The 17,452-nt window shown below is 47.0% G+C and overlaps 1 long non-coding RNA gene across 2 annotated transcripts; it reads left to right on the top strand.

Annotated features, from left to right (window-relative positions):
• Positions 1-1,134: 1,134 nt before the first annotated feature.
• Positions 1,135-2,483, top strand: LOC109491241. Of its 2 annotated transcripts, XR_002144589.1 has the most exons (4): positions 1,135-1,172; positions 1,307-1,492; positions 1,852-1,958; positions 2,419-2,483. It is a non-coding gene; the product is annotated as an uncharacterized LOC109491241 (long non-coding RNA). The 2 variants fall into 2 exon arrangements; XR_002144588.1 differs by lacking the exon at positions 1,135-1,172 and having other exon boundaries at positions 1,177-1,492.
• The last annotated feature ends 14,969 nt before the right edge of the window (positions 2,484-17,452 follow it).

Genomic DNA, 17,452 nt, shown 5'->3' with positions numbered 1-17,452 from the left:
GGAGGTGCTAATAAGACACGGATGACGGAGAAGTTTAGTTATGCCAACAGAATGTGGTTTGCATTATTCTCCCGTAGGACTCAGTGAGTCCAGGTGTCGAGGCTAGCATGGGAGCTGTTGAAGAAAAATATAAGAACTGATAAATGAGTTTAAAATGTTTAGAACTGTCTCCTTAGCAAGCTGTCTTGCTTGGGTTTGGACCATTGTATCTTCCACATAGACACACAGCTCTCTACCAGTGTTAAGAGGAGTCAGTTTTGGGGTGCCTGGGTGGCACAGTGGTTAAGCGTCTGCCTTCGGCTCAGGGCGTGATCCCGGCGTTATGGGATCGAGCCCCATGTCAAGCTCCTCCGCTATGAGCCTGCTTCTTCCTCTCCCACTCCCCCTGCTTGTGTTCCCTCTCTCACTGGCTGTCTCTATCTCTGTCGAATAAATAAATAAAATTAAAAAAAAATAGAGGAGTCAGTTTTTCACAAAGGACAAGCAACTGCATGGTCCTCACCACTGATCGCCTACATTCTAGAATTGCAAACTCTGGGCTCTGGACTTTCAAAAGGTACAGGTTTGCTCCGTTCCTTTCTACTTCCCTCTCTGCTGATAAGAGCACCCCAGTCCTCTCAACTCTCCTGTTCTTGTCGGTCACTGAAGATGTTCCAGCAAAAGCCCGATCTTAACAATGGATGCTCACTTTAGAGCCACTGAGTTTTAGTGTCAGAGGGATTGCTTAATAGAAAAAGAGAATAAAAGAGGTAAAACACTGCCAAAATATTTCATCCATCTGTCTTTTTGTGTTCTCAAATGTCCATCAACAAGTGAATGGATAAATAGAATGTGGTATATCCATACAATGGCGTGTCACTGGCAGTGAATAGGAATGAGGGATGCTACAGGCTACGGCATGGATGAATTCCGAAAGCATCATGCTACCTGAAGGAAGTCATCGCAAAGGACTGCACGTTGCATTTTCCAGCCCTGGAGGGGCTGAAGCTCGGGTGGTGGCGGCTTAGAGGGAGAGGGCAGAAGTCCTGGTGACGGGTGCGCATATGTCCTTCTAGTACGTCCACTCGATTCTGCCCTTCTAAAGAACTGTGTGGTCTGTGAATCATACCTCAGCAATGCTAGTTAAAAATAAAGAGAGTTCCGAAAATAAACCTGTAGCACTTAGGATCCACGTAAGTCAAACTGGCTTGAGTAAAACAGGGAGATTCGGGTCAATCCAATTAAAAGGCTAAGATGAGGCTAACGGCAGGCTTGCCTGGCTACGAGGTTTGAATGGTAGCAAGAGCCTTTGTCCTTTGTCTCGCAGCTTTGGTCTCCTTCAGAGGCTGGACGTCATGGCCTCTGGTGCTGTTTCCCCTGAAGCAGCTCCCTAACCAGCCATCCCGCAGCTGCACGTCCATCAGGGAAAAGCCACACGTACTTTTCGAACGGACCCAGAAAAATATCACGGGAATGAGAGCTCAAGAAAGAATGGATCCCAGGAGGAAACGAGGTATAGCAGTGTGAGCTGCTGGGTGAAAAGAAAGAGAGACAAAAGATGGACAGAGCACACAGGGGCACAGGGAGGGAGGGGAGGGTGGTAGGTAGGTGTCCACAACATACATTTTTAAGAAAAGTCCCACTAATTATTTATTCTTATGCTGGAACAACGTGCTTGTAATTATTGTGCATGTCAATCTTTTTATATTATATAAAGTTTCCTCAGATAACACTTATTTTCCAGGCTTGTTATAGATTTTCCTCTAGACTGGCTAACTTACTTTTGCCTATTATCGTTGTGGAATGTTGAGTGAATCAAGTTCCAATTTCTTACATTTGCATTTCTGTCATTTAAAAATTTCTGCCCCCAAGCCCCAGACTTGGCAATTTAGCACGAGAGCATCATTTCTCACTCGTCTGGATCTCTGGGCTCCTGGGCGGCCTTCGGCTCTTCATGAGTACCTGGGTTTGAGTACCAGGTGAGCAGGGAGGCCAGCAGGCTGGGGGTGGGGCAGGCTGGGCTCAGCTGGACACCGTCACTGTCCATTGGGGCTCTCGGTAGTTAGTGGTCCAGCCTGGACATTCTGTGCAGTGGCTGTCCTCTACGAGTGTGCATTCCAAGAGAGTGAAAATGGAAGCTTCCAGGCCTTTTAAGGACTAGGCCAGAAATCGGCCCGACATTGCCCTATTCTTTGGTCAGAGCAAGTCCCAGGGCAGCCTAGATTCAGGGGGAGGAGAGACAGACACACAGTTGATAAGAGTACGACAAGTAGCTATGAAGACTTTTAAGTGGTTTGGCCGAAAATGCATGCTGACATCTATGGGAGACATCTGTGACGCCTCTGCTCACATCTCCTGTGGAATGACTCGTCTTCCACCGTCGTCTCACGATGAGAAGTCCAGGTAGAGTGTTGTGTGTGTGTGTTTTTTTAATTCCAGATAAAATATACGGTGCAATGTTGTGGATGTTACCTGGAATTGACCGCAGCGTAACAGAAGAGGACGTAATTGAAACCATAGTGACAATGATGTGATCATTTTTTAAAACCAAGATGTGTACGTGAGGCTCATTCTATTTTTTTCTATTTTTTTTGGAAATTTTCCATTATAAAAAATTAAAATAAAAAGTAATTTCAGTTCTTAAATTATTTGGAATACGTGAAAGATCCCCCAGACTCATCGATACTGCTGAGTGTTTAAGCAGACTGACCTTGACGTCGGGGGGGAGGTGATGAAATACTGCTCCCATTTTAGTGGGAGGGTCGGAAAACGTTTCTCAGGGCCTGCCTGCTATCAGAATTTCTTTCATTTTTATTTGGTTTTTGGTTTGACTTGTTTTTGATTGTTTAATACTTAGAAAAAATTTAAAAGTATATTTCATTATCACACAAATAATATACTTCCATGGAAAAAAAGAGGAAGAAAAGGAGGAGAAGAAGGGCAAGTGGGTTCCATTGAGGGAAGAGCAACAACTTGGACATCACACAATGGGTGACTTTCCATCTGGGCACACAGCCCGCCGCCATGCCGGTGAGGCAGCATTTTCAGGACCCCGCAGTGGCTTAGCTCCCCGTGCAAGGTATTGGGAAGAAAGTTCTCAGCGAGAGACACATGGCAGAGATCTGTGAAGTCTAGACTGGCAGACCTTGCACAAGGTTCAGTGACGGTCTTAGCGGTCCAAACCACCTGAGAGGACAGTCAGTGTACCGGCAAGAGCCAGGGTGGTGCCCCTTGCTGCCAGAGGCCTCCAGGAGCTGACGTCACCACCTTTCTGAGAGCCATTGAAGTAGCCAGTGTGTCAAATGCGTGGATTCCCTGATGAAGAAGGGGCCTGGGTCTATTTTATTAGGCGTTCTTGACAAGGTCGAGGTCAGGGAAACACTTCTCCCAGCTGCCCTTGTGCTCAGGCTCCTGCGGCAGCTGGGGGTCCGCTGTGGTCCCCCCTCCCCCTTCCCTCTTTTCCCCCCACACCTGCCACCCTTCGCCCTCCCACGCCCCTTTCCTGCTTCCTCTATCAGCCTCCCCTTTTCCGGTTTAGGCGGCAGTACTTCCAGCAGCTAGTGGGCTTGCTCCCTGGACAAGAGGAAGCAAGGGCGAGGTCCGGAGGGCCCCAGAGAGACTAATGTCACACACGCAGCAAGCCCAGAACCCACAGTCTCGCCTCTGGTGTGTTCCCAGGGGAGGTGCTGACAGACTTACGCTGGACCCTGTGTCCATCCCTGGGGCAATCACTGTATCGAGGTGGCGCTTCCTATAATTAGGTCTGTGTCGCTCTCCCTTCTCCTGCCTGTGGCCGGGGTGTTTGGGGGCTTTCACTGGCAGGCTCATCAACCTCAGGAATGGAAGGGATGATCTCCCCAAAAAGGGTGCTCTGTGAGAAGATGGGTATAGTAGTCCGCGTGGGCTGCCATGACCGAACTCCACACACTGGGTGGCATAAACGACAGACCTTTATGCCTCATCATGCTGGAGACTGGAAGCCCAAGATCAGGGTACCAGCTGATTGGCTTCCTGGTGAGAGCTGTCCTCCTGCTCCCACGTGGCCCCCTTCCTGCTGTGCGCACGGCTGGTGGAGGGAGAGAGCTCCAGGGTCTCTGCCTCTTCCATCAGGACAACAGCCCTACTGCCCAGAGCCCTCACCCTGGGCCCTCACTTAACCTCCTCACCTCCTCATGGGCCCTGTCTCCATGTACAGGCACATGGGGCCGCATATGTCCCCATACGAAGCGGGAGGACACAAACATTTGGTCCCTGGTAACGACAGAGGAAAAGGCCTCTGGGCGCAGATGCGACCACAGAAACTATTCTACTTGGATTTTTACAGATAACACAAGATCTACAAAAGAACAAGACGAAATTGGCTACGCCAGTGACCTAAGCGTACATTTGCAGAAAAGAACCTAAAAGCGGTGCACAGGCTCGGGTGACCCCGTCCAGTGGACCCCTCGTCCTCCCCCAGTCACAGGTGCTGAAGTGTCGAGGTGACCTGTCAGACCCTCACCCTCTCAAGCTCCTGGGTCTCGTCTGCTGATCTTTCCTACGCCCCTCCCACGCCTGGCCATGTGCGAATCACAGAAATACCCTTCTCCTTTCAAAACTGCTGTGTTCGTAATTGTGAAGTGTAACCTCTTCTGCAATGTTACTCCTTCTATTTGCTTCTGTGCAGGTCCGCATAAAACCTGGGAACGAACGTTCCCCTAATAGTGAAAACATGTCAGCTGTGACTCAGTGATCCAGCAGTGACTTCCTTTCTGCATGGCTTCGAAAACGCTCCAGAATGCTCTGGATTTTTTAACTATTTTTAACGCATTTCTCATTATTCAGAAATTTTTTTATTACTTCCTACTTGTTTTTTAATTACCCACGGGGGTTAGAAAAAGATTTGGGGGCCACTTAGATGTGGGTTGCTCATGCTTGAAAGACTTAAGTACTTGTTTGTTTGGAAGTTGGACAGAAAAAGGCGCTCACCTGATGATGGAGATTCAGTTTAATACAGTGTACGTAGAAGGGTCTGCACAGTGAGCCAAATCCCAGCCTGGAAGTCAGGAGGTGAGAGATCTCGTCCCAGATTTTATGATGGGAGCAACTTCCAAAAGTATTACACTGCAAACAATGGCCATTTATGAGGCTGTTTTTCTTGTATCCACTGTTCATGGACGAGATTCAATTTAAACTCTGTAAAATAATTTCATCCACCCCCTTGATAGAGAAAAAAAAATATGTAATTAAGTGTGACTTATCCTGTCTGCATATGACTGTATCTGCATCCACTCAGGTGAAACCAAGACTCACAATTTTGTAGAATATATGTTTTGAAATTATCTGTTTGTGTGATTTAGCAAAATCCTGGCTGCTTCATTTGTCCGACTCCTTTCTTTTTAAATTATATTTTCATTTTTAAAAATTTTATTTATTTTCAAGTAAGCTTTTATTCATGAAGTTTACATGACATTTTAAGTTATTAAAGCAAACTAAGTGATCAGCAGTGGCCGAGGTCCCTGGGCGCCCCAAGTCAGGACTCCTTCACCTGGGCTCTATGGCCTCCCACGCTGGTCTGCGGGGAGAATTCACAGGAGCGCATGGCCTGGGATGGGCAAAAATTATGTCTTAATTTTGCACTGGCCTCTAACTTAGAAGCATCCTCTTATGTATTATTATTATTATTTTTTTATAATAATTTTTTATTATATTATGTCACCATGCAAAAGCATCCTCTTAAAAAAAAAGATTTATTTATTTAAAAGAGAGAGAGAGAGAGAGAGTGGCAGCAGGAGAGGCAGAGGGAGAGAGAGAATCCCCAGCAGACTCCCTGCTGAACATGCAGTCTGAAGAGGGCTCCATCCCTCGACTCCAAGGTGATGACCTGAGCCGCAATCAAGAGTCAGACCCGGCGCCCTGAGAAGCATCATCTTTTAATGATGAACGTGGGCCACAAACTGTAGGAGCGTAGCGGGCTTGCAGCTTTGTCAACAGTGGCACTCACAGATGTGTTTCTTTCATATCAGTAGTGCAGCAGATAACGTAAAATGTCATTTATTCCTGTCACTACCTTGAAATTTTGGTTATTCAACCTGTACCATTTACTTAGAACTATGAAAGGAACATATTATGATAGCACACATATTTTGAATATTGTGATAGCTGAATTTCAGGGCACTCAGTCCCTTGGTAATCCTACACAATCCTTTTTTCTCTTTTATAAACAGTATTTGGAAAAGGAGTCCACAGGCACAAGAAACTGTGAAGGGGTCAGGCCCTGACCCAGAGGAGGGGGTCACGCCGCAGTAAAATTTCCCAATCTGTGCAAGTTGGTTCTGCCAACCTCTTTCTCTTTCTCTGCCTTTTTTCTGCCTCCTGGGTTTATGTTCCTTCTAGGCAGAGACCCAGTGCCTGGGACCTCAATGCCTTTGGAGTCCCCTGAGGGTCTGTGACACCCTGCCTCTCTCAAAGTGTCTCCAGTTTCAACTTAGCTTTTCCTCTAAGCCTTTTTCCAGACCCAGAGAACCCCCATGACTGTTCTGAAAGTGATTACCCGAGATGTTTGGAAGAAGCTGATGACATGCCTGCTAACATATGGATAAGAACCCCCACTTTCCCTACCAGGAAATTTGCATTAAGCCAAAAAAATAAATAAATAAATAAAGTCTGATCCGTGGAATCATCCTGTAAATAAATAGAGGGGGCAATGGAGAAGCGATTTGGAGGGGAGACGCTATAAGCCTCTCCAACATACCTTACATGCCGCCTGGGGGTGGCCCACACAGGCAATGATTCTTCACCGCTCGTCCTGGGGGGCTGCCAGGAAGCCTGCGGGGCGCCTTACCAGCTGCGGGGTCATAAACACATCAGATGCTCGGTGGCCCAGAGAATTGGGCTCTAGATCGCTCGCGGAGTCAGAGAAGCTTGCTTTCCCCTACAGTGGACTCAAATCCTAATGCACACAGGGAAGGTTTATTTAGTTAACAAGAAAATTTCAAAATAGTGTCAAAAATACTTCTGTTCATTTTTCTGGTTCTGTTTTTGTTTTTGTTGCCATCGAAACGAACAAAAAATGTTGTACTACGTAAAGCTCCTTACAAGTACGCCTATTTCTTATCTCCCAGTTCTGGAGTCACAGGCCCAGGTGGGCTTTTGCCGGCTCCTGGACTTGGTATCTCCGCCCGGCCTGGGCTCTGGTCCCGAGGCCCGGGGCAGTGTCTGTTTCAAGCGTGCCTGTGTTGCTGCGGAGTTAGCTGTCTGGGGCCCTGGGTGCTGGCTGGCTGACCGCCGGGCTGCTCTCTGCTCCGAGGCCGCCCACATCTACAACGCAGCTGCTCCTTCAAACCAGGAAAACCTGGCAGGTCCTTCTTCCCCTTCTAACTCTTCCACCTGCCTTATCGCCTCTGTTTCCAGCTTTGAAGGGCTCATGGGATTAGCCTGGGGCCTCCTGGATAATCCCTGATAATCTCCCTATATTAAGGCCTATCTGCAAAGTGCCTTGAGCCACACTGGGTGACATACTCACGGGTTCTGGGGATGAGGATGTGGGCATCTTTGGGGAGCCGCTCTGCCCACCACAGGGTGCGTGAAGCAAGACTCCGGATCCCAGCAGACATCTAGGCTTCTTGTTCTAGGGAAGAGTTTCCATATTAATGGAAAGGCCTGACAAACTCTGATGTTACAGCTTATTCATGGAAATCTCTAAGAATAGATTAATCAGCTCCCATGTGGGTGACAAAGATAGATATACTGGGGGGATTAAATAAACTTTTTTGACCTCCAAGCACATTGCATTCATACATTTTCTCAGCAAATTCACACTGTTTTCTTTGAGCTTTCTTCCTCTCACATCGAATGGGTCATGAGACGGGATCATGGAGTTTGCTTCTGAGGGTGCCCGCCCTCTGGTTCTCTGACAGCTCCACGGGTCTCTCCAGAATGGTCATGGCCCCTTGTCTAGCTGGTTATCCATTCTTCAGAGTTCCTCCAGTTACCCAATTCCTTCGGATACTGTCACTCAACTGGCAATTGCTATGAGCAGACATGGCTGGCCATCTACATCTTGTCACCAGAAATCAAGCTTTTTGATGATTATTCCAGCTGTTTTGTGCCTGTTAGTATTTAGTTGGCATATTTTCTAGAAAATCGATACTAGTCCATTTCAGATTTGTTGCCTGAGATCAGAGTTTTAATGATTGTGCTCGTTGTTTATTTACGTTATCAGTACGCATGGTAGGGTATTTTCCTCAATCTTCCTTTTTCCCCAGAGTCATGAGTTCGGTTGTTCTTCCATGGAGTTCAAGATCACCTCCAGAACCAGTATCCCAAAAGCTCCATTACATTCTTCCGAGATGTGCATTCCGGAGTGAGTAATTAAGGTTGCAGAGGCTAGCATAAATAGCAGGTTTAAGTCCACCTCTGCAAAGAATGTTTGCTATGTTCCCAAATATACATATTTACATCAGGACCAACTAAGAAAGACTATGGAGGCCGATAATCTTCTTAAATGCATAAGTGTTATACTTTAATTTGCATATGAAAAAGTTCTTATTATAATATCATACTAAATGCATGTATCTTCCCAGGAGAAAATTTTCCTCTTGAAAAGTGAAATAAAGAGTGTAGTTAGGAAATATTTAAATATCAGAGAATATGGATAAAATTTACTAACTAAATCTAACGTGTGTCTATGATCCTTTTGGTTGTTTGATGGGTTTAACTGGCTATTGACCAAAGCCATGAAAAAAAAAAAATAAAAAAGAAAGTTCAATGGAAATTGTTTTAAATTAATTTGTTCTGTCAATTAAGTAAAAAATAGTGGAACCAGCTAGCACATATGCCTAAACTTGGAAAGATACATATTCAGATTCAGCATATTTGAGGGTTTGAAGCACATCAGTCGTGATATTAATGGTAGATTGGCTTTGGGGAAGGCAACCTGCTGACGCATATTTACTGGCTTCTCAATTTGGGTAGTTAGAAAGAAACCAGAAACCATTATTTAAAGGTAGAACCAGGCCCCTGAGAGCATTCACAGGTATTTGTATTGTAATAAGGAATTACAAGAGGGCTGTTCAGAGCCTAAGAAGGATGAGGATATTAGAGACCCTGATGCCAGAAGGAAAAGAAGGGATGAGTTGTCCTGACTTTCCAGGGGCTCTTTAACATTAACCTTCAGACCATACTCCTCCCAAAAGAATGATCTGGCAGCCTAATCAGAGGGAGACTCTCTCAACTACGCACAAAAAGGTAGATAGTGTAAAAGAATTCTGCACAAACAGATGAAAATAAATGTAAGACAAACCCCACGCTATTGAAGAAAAGATGTGTTCTTATACGAACCCGATCTGTCATAATAACACTTGAAATACAGTTAAAGATCTCATGAATTTACAGTATAACTACCTGTTTCCAGGGTTTATAACTCAGCCATAAGTTAGTCGTTCATTACAACGTGGCAAGTACATGTCACTCTAGGTGTGAATGTGTGTGTGTACCTTAATAGGACTCGAAGAGGGGAACTTGTCCACAACTGGAGTTAAAAGAGTTACGTAACAAAAGCAACCTTCCCATCCCGGCTCACACTCCCCGGGCAGTCCTGCTGAGGGAGGCGTTGGGTAGAGGCACGCGTGCAGGGACCCGGGCTGTGTGCCTCGTCCGCAAGCCCCTCACGGAATGTTTCCAGGGTTTGATTTCTGTGAGTAGACTGCCCTGCGTCCTTCCCTTTCAACTTTTTAGCAATTTAGCCATCCCTCCCTCTTCTACCGTCACCTCATTAGCGACCCCTTCAGCTGCCCTAAGTTCAAGTACTCTGGTCAGCAGAATGGCCTTCCAAAGATGTCCCCGTCCTCCCTCATCACGGTTACCTGTGAATATGTTTCTTTCATGGAAAACGGGACTTTGCAGATGGAATTTATATTTAGGACCTTAAAATAGAGAGATTGTCCCTGGTTTTCCAGGTGCGCTCAGTCTCATCACCATGGCCGCTAAAAGCAGAGCACTTTATCGGACTGGAAGAAGTCAGAGAAGTTTGAAGCAGAGAGAAGCTAGTCACACCACTGCTGCTTCTGAGAAATAGAGGTCACACGCCCGCATCCCTGGAGATGGACCCTGGGGGTCCACGGAGAGCATGACAAGGAACCCAGGAAGGCTCCAGAGCAAAGATCAGTGAGAGTCAGCAAGGACACAGTACCTTAGCCCTAAGTCGCTGAGTGTGGCTGGAAGCAGGACCTGCCCCGGAGCTGCTAGAAGGAACACAGTCCTGCTGAAGACCCACGGATTTTATCCCAGAGAGACCCAGGTCCAGCCTCTGACCTACAGAATTGTGAGGTAACAAATAGGTATTGTTTTAGGCTGCTGTATTTGTGGTCATTTGTAAACGAATATGATAATATTTCAAGACTTGCCTCAACATTCTAGGGTTGTTCCTGGCTTCAGGTTCTGACTTATGCCTACGTGGTCCACTTTATGGCTCCTTTTTTCTCTTCTTCTATATTCCCATACTTTAATCCAGGTGTGGAAAATAGTCCCTCTTTAAAAATTTCCTCTGCATACTCACAAACAAGGCTTTTGTAGGAAACAGGGTGGAATAGGAAAGCCTGATGTGGTGACCAGCTCAAGATGGTCTCCATTGATCCCTGTGCTGTGGTGTTTGGATCCTTGTTTGGTGTCTTCCAACAATGAATTAGGGTTAGTCTGAATGGCCAGTAGAACACAGCAAAGTATCGGTATCTGAGCCAAAGTCTAGGTCATAGATATTTGTGGTTCCTGCCTTACTGTCTCTCAGGTCACTTGGTCTGTGCCATGCCAGCTGCCATGTTCAGAGAGCGCTCAAACGTCCTAGGGAGAGCACGTGTGCTGAAGAGGCAAGGCTTCGTTCCCACAGCCAACTGGGTGCGCCATCTTGGGAGCTATTCCTCCAGGTCCCATCAATCAGACTTTTGGCCAATGCTGTCCCTTCTGACAGCTTGAGCACAACCTCAGGCGGGAGCCCATGCCACACCACCCACCTGAGCCACTCCTGGCCTCCGCACCTACAGAAACTATGTAAGACCATGCACATTTGCAGTTAGAGCTGCCATATTAGGGGTAATCTGTTACACAGCGATATATGAGAAATGAAGCTTAATATCATGGAAATTAAAAAAAAAAAAACTCAGTATCTCCGGTTAGACACTCTAGCTCCTAGAAGTGTGTCAGCCATTTCACGCATTGGAACACTGCCTCTTCCTGTCTGCCCGCTGCTCCTCCCTGCTCTGGTCCCCTTGCCAAACAATCTGACCTTCTCCGGAGGGAAACTCTCTTCCTGTGCCATCTCCACCCTCTGCTCGAGGCTCACCTTCGCCTAACCCCAAGCCCTTGCAGCAAACAGCTGGGTGCTTCCTGAGACAGACACTACTCTCCTCAGAAGGCAAGAACTTTCCGTGACTGTTGTTTCTATTCAAGCAGAATGCTGTTCTTCTGTGTTCGGCGAACCTGGGAATTACAATGGACACCTTTCTTCCCTCTCTGCGTCCCCACCACACCTGCATGTTGCTGACACTCTTGCAGCCTGTTCTCATCTAAACTAGATCCATTTCCTCTTACCTTTTCTCATGAACTTGGGTCAGTTTAATTTTCTCAAAACACTCTCAATTTTTCTGTAGAAATTTAATTGTAGAAAATGAAATTAGACATTGGCCTGAAGAACGCATGCTAAAATGGACAATGGAGGAAAGGCTTTTCTTCAAATATTTTTCTATTGAATAAAAGCCATGATTAATTGAAATTAAAATCAATGTGAGCTCTATTAATTATAACTTTCCTTCAAGACCATCTTACAAGCCATTATAGAAAATTCAGTCTTTCATGTAACTCAAAAGAAAAGCCCAAACAACCCTCCTTTCTTCTCCCCAAGAGAAACCTATAGTGTTACCAAACAAATTATTGTCCATATTATACACAAACAGTGGTTGAGAAAGACTCTTGGCTGTGGAATTGAATCAAACCTCAAAAAAGCAGCATTTATTCCTACTAATCACCAGAAGAACGTGACAGGGATTTTATCTGAAAGAAAAGTAGCAGAAACATCTGAGCCATGACATGTGACTTCCTAAGTGAATATCCAAGGGGACCAGCGTCTGTTGGGACAGCTATTTGCTTCAGGGACATTTTGTTTTTCTTCTTAAGTCCACTCCTCAAGGTCGGACTTTCCCTAAAATATTTTTTTAATCAAGTCCCACAATCCAAATGTCTCTTTTCTCTCACATTTTTACCCACTCCTGCTTGATTTGTGATCTATCACAAAAAGTCAGTTCAGTCCCACCTACTAATCTTAAGGAAAAGAGAAATAAAAATTCTCTTTCCCTCTATGACTTGCCCGTCCATGTGCAAATAAGTGATAAAAGCCTTAGGTATTAGAATGTTAAAGTGTTTTTCTGTTGCCTCCTAGGTCTATGGAAGTTGAATTTCCCTTTTCCCGTCTACATTCTTATTTTTTTTACGAATGTCTGCTATTTCCCGATTCACTCCTTAATGACCTGGTCTGCTTTGCACTTCTCATGGCCTTCTATTTGCATTTCAGATCTCTGGCTAGTTCTTATCTAATTAAGCCTCGTCTAATGGAGCTCAGCAGCGTGTACTGTGAAATGCTCCCAGGGTGAGCGGGTCATCACTAGGGGCCCAGGAGGTGACAATTATTCCCCGAAAAGGAGCCTGGGCAGGCTTTGAAAGTGGACTTTGAGGAAGCATAAGCTCGTGTAGTAGGCGGGCTGTAAAGAACAGAGTAAGTGCTGGGAGCCTCCTTTGATCTGTATAGCTTTGTGCCCATTGGTCTGGTGAGCAGAACTGGGTCCCCTCCAACCACAAGCGGAGGAAGAGGGTGAGCGGGCGGGCAGACACTTGTTGCCTCCATCTGGATACCGCCCGGCAAGTTCACGCCGAGTACTGTGTCACGAATAATGAGTCCCTGGGTGCCCAGGAACATGGTGACAGCAGCTAATGAGGCAGAACAGTGCATGTGATGAAACAATGACATTTTTTTTGAAGTCAGCAATCTGAGGTAGAGATCAATAAGTGTTTTCCAGGGTTAATTTACTGGTCACCATCACTGACACACTATTAGAGCCAGGGATGAGCCCAGGGGTTCAGGAGTGGGGCTTAATCTAGATAAGTGTTGCAAACATTGGAGGTTTATTTCAGTCACCCCAAACACTGGGTGCCAATCTGAACGCATGCTCTTCAGACAGCCTCGCCCGAGCCTGGGCCAGCGGATTCTGCCCTCACCTGGATCCGAGATCCCATCCCACTTGACCGAGCCCACAGAGGAAAGGCTTTTATCTACCTGCACTTATGTGGGTTTCAGGGTTGAATGACTTCTATTTCTATTTGTTTGGGGAAATGGTAACCAGGAGACTCATTTCTGTCTGTAATAGATATTGTATTATATTGTCGGGTTGTACTGTGTATCAATCAGATAAAATTTAGAATATCTGGCCTTTTGTCTTGCCTTTTCACAGGCTCACAGTTCAAGCTAAATGGAGGTTCTCCACCTGTCTGTGCCTCAGCTTATCTACCTGTGAAATAGGAGTGATAAGACTCACCTCTCAGTCACCGTTAGAGCTCATGCAATAATAATCACAGGCAGCAAGCCCTCCTCACTCTCCAGGCGCAGAGATAAATGGTTTACCTGACCCCTCCGAGAAAGCACGTGGCAGATTCATGATCACCATCGTCCCCAGATGAAGGGGCAATACGTTTAGTGTTCTTTGGATCTTCCTCTTTCTTCGTAATTTGAAAAAGAATGCGCAAATTCTTGATTACAAATGGCACTTGAAGGACCCCGTGAGAGCATCGAGGTGAAGATGCAATGCTGTGCGGAGCGCCAGCCTCACACGGCCCGGGGTCAGGTGTAAGCGTAGCTCACGGTCCTGGAGCCCGCGAGATCCCAGGAACGGAGCCAGAGCCCTTTCATAAAAAAGAAAAATGGGGCACCGGCCAAACTCTAGGAAGAAGGAAAATACCTGAAATTACACGCAGCATTTCTAAGCTGTCTGAGAGGAGGGACGTGGGGAGAGGATTAGGAATACTGAGGATAACAGCTGACCTGGAGCCTTGCTTTTCACAGAGTAATTATTTATTAATTGTATCTGGTGAAAATGCAGTCGTCTGACCTTTAAGGCCCAGAGGAAGAGGAAGGGAAGAAGGACTTCATCTAAATTACAGGGACAAAGAAGGATTGCCTGTGAGTCGACCATGACAAAGGAAATGGACATTGGGATCTGCGGACAGTCATGACATAGTGTCCTAGAGACAGAGAGATTTGTAAGAAGAAACAACTCTCTCGTCCAAATTCTTGAGCCAAAAAAAAAGAAAAGAAAAAGAAAAAGGAAAAAGAGAAAGAGAGAGACAGGGGGAGGATGGAGTGGTGCTACCAGGTCAGACGAGGTGCTCCAGGAAGTCAGCCCCCGCGTGCGTGAGGCCCTTGGACACAAACGGGCTCAGTTTCGGAACTAATGATGCGCTGCTCTGGTCTGGCGTCAGCTCCGGAAAGAGCATCCCACGGCGATTCTTCTGGGACTGATGGCTGTTGGCTCCAAGCTCGGATGTTTCTCGTTCAGACGCTCTGCCTCAGAAGTCAACAGTTCAACCTTTTCATTTTATTAGAACCGGGACTCATCAGAGAGATGCAAAGGCCTCTCTGTTTGAAGGGGAGGCCTTGGAGGCAGCAACCAAAAGATCAAAGAGGGGTTAAAACCCACCCGACGAGACAGACCAGCATCCTTGGCAGAAAAAAACCAGATCACACAAATACAGCCCAGGTTGCAAATGATAATTACAAACCCATGGGTAGTAGGTCCGCAACGTAAACTCATCGAAAGCAATAGAAAAGTATATAAGAATTGTTGGAAAATCTATTTATTAAAAATACATACAGTGCAGCATTGAAACAAAAGAAACCAGGTCCAAGTTGTTTACAGTTTAGTTTCCTCTAAGATGTTTGGGCTGTACAAGTGATGGCCGCCGTGTAGACATGGAGGGTACTGTGGCCGCAGCGTCTCAGTAGAAACGGAATAATGAGTCAAGCGGACAATCAAATATGAGCAGCTATTGGCGGAGGCGAACTCGGATGATGGTTTGGCCTTTCCTGGGCATGAAAGGGCAGGACAGAATAGACCATATGGTATCCTCCTGACCTTTAATGTTTCTATGTAACTCTGTATTAACAAGGCAACAGCCAGTCGAAGGAGATAATGCCATCTGGTACCACGGAGATATGAAGCAGGATAATCTATTAGACAGATAATAGAGGCAAGGCTGTGGTCTCGCACCCGACTGCCTGGGAACCCTAAAAGCCTGCACAGAGCCTGGTTTGACGCCGGACTCATGGCGGCTGGGAAAACACGCGGATGTCATCTGCTAAAACTTTCTCTAAAAGCACAGGGATCAAAATTTTCTACTGGATCCTTTTCATAACGATGAAAAAATAAAAAAAAGAAGTTCATGGCCTTTGGGTGGAACAGTCCTTATATTACGGCCATGTATTGAAAAATGTGACGGAACCCAACGTGATTAAGGAATAAGCTTCGTTTCCCATGACACTAAACTGAGAATATGCAAAATTTACCCAAAGGAATCCCAGCAAGGCTTGTCCACTTAGGCTAAGACTTGAGATCATGCCTTAGAAGGCTTTCCATTCTCCAGAAATATTTCGGGGCAAGGGAAGAGGACGGGGTTTGCTAGGAGACAGGCCTCGTTTCTGTCCGCCGCAAGCTGTCACATCTTTTGAAGGCGTTCTATAAACAAGAATGAAGTATTTAGGAAAACAGATTTATTGGAGCATTCCCAAGGATTCAAGAGTTTATCTAAGCGAGTAAACAAACAAAAGGTCCCTGGTAGGGAGACTGATAAGGAGGCCGAGCTTAGCACGCGGTACTCACCCTCGCTCCCCCGGGCCTCCTGCCATTTGCGCCTGAGAGAGGACTGGCTGGACAGGTTTTCCAGATCCCTTTAAACATTCCTAAATTACTGCACTCCCCAAATTACAGTCCTCAGGGGTCTCGTTTCATTTTCGGGAAATTGGTAACAGGCCACCGTGGCTGATGAAATAAGGAGGGTAACCAGGCAACTATTGTGCTGTTTGATTAACACAGAGACGCCAAGCAGGAGGCTCTCACAGGCACCCAAGTCCTCCCAACGCCCTGTCTGCAACCAGAGCCGGGGAAGGGTCCTGCAGAGTTCGCCAGATTCCTGGGCTTCTGCAGGCTGCGTTCTCTATCCGAGAGTAACCTCATCGTGTGCATCGCCACCACCCATGTCAGCCGTGGTTTATCCTGACGCTGTGTGGAGCTGGGGGCCCTGGGTCTGCAGGTCTTTGGGAAAGGCACGGAGCTTGCCTGCACGATGGTGATAAAGTCCGTTCATTCATTCACTTAAAAAGTATTTGCTGCCATCTCTTTGCTCCAATCACTATTCTTGGTGCTTCACTTGCTTTATATCAGGGGAAGAGCACGCGCACCCGTGCGCACATGCGCACACACACACACACACACACACACACACGCCTTCCTCTCAGAGTTTACTTTCTAGCAGGAAAACAGACAATAAAAGCAAACACATTAGATGACCCCTGTTGGGTTTGAACTGTGTCTGCTAAGGAAAGACAAGTTGGGGTCCTAATGCCCCAAACCTCAGATTGGGACCTAACTTGGGGAGAGGGTCTGCACAGAGGTGAGCACGTTACGACGAGGTCGTCAGTGCAGGCCTTCCTGGGCCTCGTCCTCATGGAGGGAAAAGGAGGCCACGGAAGTATGCGCGGGATGCAGGGACCATCGCGGGCGGAGGAGGCTCAGATCCAGGCTGGCTGGCTGCCACAGGCGGTCAGGAGAGAGGGTGTCTGGGCAACTGCGACGTGGGTGCCCACGGGCTTCCTGAAGACTGGACGGGACTTACGAGAAGAGAGATGTGCAGGGTGACTCCAGTGTGTTTGGCCCGAACCCCTGGAAAGCTGGAGCTGCCATAACCCAAGACGAAGAAGGTGGTTCATGTGGCGGAAGGTCAGGGCTTCGGTGCCGGACGTGCTGAGCTGGAGAAGCCCGTTCAGCGGGCGGCAGCGATGCTGGCTGAGCAGATGCGTAGATGGCTGCGGCGTTCGAGAGGGCCCTGGGTGGGGGCTGAACTGTGAGCGTCGTCATCAAATAAGTCGTGTGTAATGTCAGAGCAGAGGAGGGCATGTATGGGAAGAGAAGGCCCTTGCAGCATTTTTCGAGGGCAGAGTCAAGCGGGGCCTGTGTTGTAGTGTGAAAGGGAGAGCTTATGGTCTCCGTCTCTTGATTCTGCACGGGGCATTCCATACCTACCATGTGGGGCCTACTCTGCTCGCTCGCTCATGGATGGTCGCCTACCAGGGCTGCACCCCCCTCCTGGGCAGATTACCATGGGGAGTCACACGGACCTCCCTAGTGGGCAGGAGAGAGTCCGGAAGCTTCTTCATGACCGCCCAACAGCCTTCCAGGCC

Source organism: Ailuropoda melanoleuca, chromosome 14 (genome assembly GCF_002007445.2).
Source record: "Ailuropoda melanoleuca isolate Jingjing chromosome 14, ASM200744v2, whole genome shotgun sequence".
In the NCBI taxonomy this organism is placed as follows: Eukaryota; Metazoa; Chordata; class Mammalia; order Carnivora; family Ursidae; genus Ailuropoda; species Ailuropoda melanoleuca.
The sequence above is the reverse complement of the archived record's forward strand: the minus strand, read 5'-3'. Positions and strand labels throughout refer to the sequence as shown.